This window comes from Pteropus vampyrus, unplaced genomic scaffold, assembly GCF_000151845.1.
Source record: "Pteropus vampyrus isolate Shadow unplaced genomic scaffold, Pvam_2.0 Scaffold19, whole genome shotgun sequence".
NCBI lineage: Eukaryota > Metazoa > Chordata > Mammalia > Chiroptera > Pteropodidae > Pteropus > Pteropus vampyrus.
Window position 1 is genome coordinate 9,276,980 of NW_011888800.1, and position 5,569 is coordinate 9,282,548.

At 36.4% G+C, this 5,569-nt stretch overlaps 1 pseudogene; it reads right to left on the reverse strand.

Annotated features, from left to right (window-relative positions):
- Window positions 1-3,912: 3,912 nt before the first annotated feature.
- LOC111736343 lies at window positions 3,913-4,031 on the reverse strand (annotated as a pseudogene).
- Between the last annotated feature and the right edge of the window lie 1,538 nt (window positions 4,032-5,569).

A 5,569-nucleotide genomic window follows, 5' to 3' on the forward strand; every position in this document is an offset into this window, starting at 1 on the left:
AGCATTTACTATGGGAGGTACCATCGCTTTCAGATAAAAAAAAAAAAGATAAATTTGAGAGACACTTTTCATCAATAGCAAGCTATTTTTTTATTAAAATAAATGATACAATAACATTTTGCCTTCTAGACAATATAAGACAGACAACATGATCTGGCATTTGGTCAAATTATTTGGAAACATTAAAGATCTTAACTTAGATCAAAATTTGAGAAAGCTATGTTTCCCAAAACACCAACTTGATCAGATTAGCTTTCATAATATTTATCAACCAAGTATTTTTGAGCTTCTACTATGTACTCAGCTAGACACTAAAAAACATACATAGAATTATAATTTGTGGGATCTTCTCTTAATAGATTTATGATACAATTAGGGAGACTATACTGACCTACAAGAAATACTTAGACAGTAATAAATTGGAGTAAATATTTACATGGTAGTAAAATAATAAAAATTTTATGTGGGAGTTATGAAGAAGAAAGAAACAACTGAAGGTTACAGCAGCCTAAGAAAATTTCTCAGTGGAATTCGTTTATTTTTAAAAGATAGGTGAATTTTGAAGTGAAAAAAGGAAGATAAAGGTGTTTCATGATTGAAAACATGATTAAAGCAGGATTTGGCATGATGTCTGGAGTGGCTATGAAGAAAATATGTAAGACATGTGGTACCAGCTTGGGTGGAGAATGGAGTTTGTGAATGTTATTGGTGATAGAAAATGTCAGGATAAATAGAATGAGACCAAACTGCGGGAGACCTTGAAAACTAGCCTCAGTATTAACTGATTCATAAGCAGTAGAGAAACCATCCTCATGGGTTGTTGTGAGGATTAAATGAGATAATATTTGTGAATAGAAATGATATTTTCAGAATATTTGTCTAAACAACATGGATAAACCTAGAGGGTATTATGCTAAGTGAAATAAGTCAGACAGAGAAAGACAAATACTATATAATTTCACTTGTATGTGGAATCTAAAAAAAAAGAAAACAAATAAATGAACAGCAAAACAGAAACAAACTCACAGATACAGAAAACATTTTGATGCTTACCAGATGCGAGAAGGTTTAGGGGGATGGGTGAAAAAGAGAAGGGATTTAGATATACAAATTGCCAATTATAAAAACAGTCATGGGGCTATAAAGTACAGCATAGGGAATATAGTTAATAACATTCTAATAACTATGTATGGTGTCAGATGGGTACTAGACTTACGGTGGTGATCACTTTCTAAGTTATATAAATGTCTAATCACTATGTTGTAAACCTGAAACGAATATAATATGTTATGTCACTGTAACTGAAAAAAAAACTTTTAATTAATTAATAAGAGGAATACTTATCTAACAATAATAGGCAAGATAAATTGAAATGAAAGAAGGAAGTTAAGAAGCCAGGTAGAAAGCTGTTTCTATATTCCAGTTTTGAGTCAACGAGGTCTTTTCTTTATCTAGAGATAAAGAAAAGAGGCAAATAAGAAACATTTTAAAATAAAAATCTGGTAATTTATATTTTGATTCATTCATCACTTATTGATCAAGAGCTATGTGCTAGGCACTGAGCCAATCACATGCAGAGTTGGTAGAACTCAGTGAGATTTTGTACATAAGAAATTCGTGAGAGGTGTCAAACATTTCTAAACTAAGAGGTCGGATAAAGGCAGCATCTTAACAGAGACAGTCAGGGGAATTGAAAAAGGGAAGTGGATTTTGTTGAGAAAGATAATCAGCTCCAACCTGGATATTTGAAATTTAGGATTGTCTATCACCATTTATTTTGCCAAACAGTGGGCTAGATGCTAAAGCTACGAGGAGGTGTAAGACAAGGTCCCTATCTTCAAAGAGCTTACACTTAAACCAGGGAGAGAAGAAATATTAACAAAATGGTAAGTGACAATACAAAGTGACATATACTAACTAACAAATAAGTGGTACGGATAACAAATGCTACAGAATTTCAGAAGAGGGAGGTAGCACTGTGGTTAGAACAGCCTGAGGAAGATTTGTGGAAGATGTAACATTGTGCAGAATATAGAAAATCAGATAGTAACAACAATGCAGTAACTACTATTTGTTAACTGTTTGACTTATACTCATACATCCCATTCACATATATTACCTCATTTAATCCTCACTACAATTCTATAATACAGGTACATAAGAGGAGATGGAGGCTTGGAGAGATGAAGTATGCTACACGAGTTAATACAGTTGGTAAAAAGTAGAACTAAAATATTAACCCAACTTTGACACAAAAGACCATAATTTTAATCACTGCTCTACAAGGAAGAGAGAGAAATTATAGGAACTAAAAGTAAGGAGCAAATTTAAGGGATATAAAAGTACTTGGGGCAGATTAATAAATTAATTTAGAGCATAATAATAATTATAGTTTATATACAGTAGTTACTATGTAATAGGCACTATTATAAGTATTTTACATTAACCTACTTAATCTTCCAATAATCCAATGAAGTAAGTTATATTATTATCCCCATTTTACAGATAAGGAAATTAGATGATACTGCTAGTAAGTGGCAGTTTGGATCTGAACTCAGAACTCTGACACCAGAATCCATGCTTTTAATCTGCATACTATCATGCCTTTTGATTTCAGCACAGGTTAAGGATTAAGTCTTAGAATTTGGAAAGAGTAGATATACAGAAATAGAAGGGCATAAAAATGAGCTAGAGAACGAATATAAAGCCAAGCCAAGGCACAACTTTAGGGGCATACACAGTTGGAGACAAAAAGGGGAAGAAATGCTGACAAAGGAAATAAACTGGTGGGCCACCAAAAGACACTAAAGAGAGGTTCATCCATCAGAGAATGTGGTCAGCGGAATAAATACTGCTGAGAAGATAAAGTGAACTAAATAAAACTGACTGAAAAAAAGAATACTGGTTATCTTATAGAAAGCAGTCTCAGGGATGGAAGTCAAAGTTCAAGAAGTTACTAAGAGAATGGAAGAGAAGGAAGTAGGGGCGCTGAGTATAGACTACACGTTTTAGGAGACTGACAGTGATAAGAGAGAAAGGGCATGAGCTAGCAGTGTTGGCAAGGTCAGTTCTCTCTCTTGCCCTTAGGGACTTAGCTATGGAAAGATACTCCACTCCTTCCAACCATAAACTGGAATAGAAGTCCCTCCTTTAATATTAATTCAAACAAAAGTGATACATTAGTAAATGGCAAACAGGACCTTACTCTGAGTTCTTGTGCTCTCTTTCAGGGCAATTCTGTTCTGTACTACTCAATCTAATAGTCCTTCTTGACATACTGTTTCAAGTTGTAGCTTATTATCAGATATTGCTGTAGGTAGACTATTTCATTCTTCTGAGATTTTCCACTTGGTTATCTCTTTATGTTCTCCAAGGTTCAACTCAAATGCCACTGCCTTTTTGAGGCTTTCTCTGACCCCAGTTAGTGAAAGCCTCTGCTCTATGTCCCTATAGAACCCTGTCCCTACCCCTGTCCACTATAACTGTTAGCATTTTTATTGGTCTCCTCTTACATAGACAACAAGCTTTTGTGGGAAGAGAGTGAGGTTTTCGTTGCTAGCTTCCCAATGCCAAACACAGTGCCTGACATAGAGTAGGCACCTGGAAGTGTTTATCGAACAAAGCAGTAAATAAAGGAAAGTTGGATTAAAAGGCATCGAGTAGTACTTTATCCATTCAATCCACCAGTTATCTCCTAAGGACAAGCTCAGTACTAGGCTTCCAAAAGTCACTTGACTTTAACATGGTGCATCACACCAAGCTCCTTACCCATAAGATAGAGTCTTTTCAGTCTCCAGAAACTGAAAATAGGTACTTTTTATACATTTATTTTTTTAGGCAGGGCAACCCTTGGTTGACCTTACAGATTGCAAGGACTTTGAGAGCTTACAATCCCTTATTTTTTATTTTTTATGCCTACAGCACCTGGTCTTCCTAGGTGGTCTCCCATCCAAGTATTAACCAGACTCGACCCTGCTTAGCTTCCAAGATCAAACAGGATTGGGCTTGTTCAGGGTGGCATGGCCATAGACAAAAATAGGAACTTTTTAAACCTTGTAACCCCCTTTCATCATGTCTCTGAAACAGAGGTGTAAGTGGACATAAGCATTCTTATTCTTATTCACAGATAAAGAAACTAAGGCAGAAAGCAGTGGAATAATTGTAAGTAGCTCATCTCTTATTAGAATCTCAGAGTCTCTCAAGAATCACATGGTTTGCTCAGTCTGTGCTGAAATTCTAGATGAGACTTGTCTGTGACTCTATTACCCTCCATCCATCTCCTACAGATACTCATACACCCTATAACTGACTCCCATTTCCACAACCATATTCTCGGGCCTAGGCAAACCTGTCCCTATACCAAATACACAGTTATTTGCAAAAGCATCACTCAGACACTATCAAGAATCTTGCTATTAGCTAGGGTTCTTCCCCAAGTTCACACCCTGCAGATCAGGATGTGAACCATCAAAGGCTAGATTTCCGTCCTGTAGAACAAGGGTCCCTAACCCCCCAGGCTGTGGCCTGGTACCGGTCTGTGGCCTGTTAGGAACTGGGCCGCACAGCAGAAAGTGAGCAGTGGGTAAGGGAGCAAAGCTTCATCTGTATTTACAGCCTCTCCCCAGTCATAACTGCCTCAACTTCACCTCAGATCATCAGGCATTAGATTCTCATAGGAACATCGGTCCCTAGTGACAAAAAGTTGGGGACCGCTGTTGTTGAAGCTTACAACAAAGGGTAGAGGGATTGGCAATCCAGATATACAAACAATTTGGTTAATTTCTGTTTATTTGATCCATTTTCTTTGATCCATGTGAGATGAGTTAAAAGAATTGTTTACCTGGCATCTGTCCTCTGAGGCTTGAGCATTCAAATATACTAAATAGATGATTCGCCACAAAACTTCAGCTCTGTCCATTTGTGAACCCAACAGCAAAGTCGGGTTTTTGAGTAAGTGGGCTGTGTTCCTTGTTAATTTGTAAGTTTTAAGGCAGTTGGGCATCTGGCTCCATTTAATGTTGAAATGTCATAGTGCATCCTGGTTATGGTTCCAAGCCATAAAAATCAAGGAAAGGGTAAACTATAGGCTACTTTTCTGTTTAAGACAGATATTTGGCAATTATATTCAACTCGAGAAGTTGAAGTTCAAATTGTTTAGTATTTATGCTGAAAATAATTAAAACTGAGGGCAAGAAATAAGAGGCCAAAGTTGGAGTTAAGAGAGAGAGGAGAGGCTCTGCTACTATGTAGTAAATCAATTTGCGTTTCTGGTCTGTATTCTTGGCTTTCTAGATCCTTTCAAAATCAGCTGTCTTAATGCCATTGCTAAGACTTCATGAAGGAGGAAAAGGGACTTAGAGTGAGGCTAGAATCAGAAGCTGGAAGTTTTCAGTAGTATCACTATATTAGCCCAAATTTTGAGTTTACTATACACAAAAATTTGATTGTATGTTACTGAGTTATTTTAGATTTGCTCAACCATAGAAAGGGCTCTGTGTGCTTCTCATAAACATTTTTAAAGGATTAATGATGCACTATGTTAAACTACTTTCAAGTATTGCACCATAAA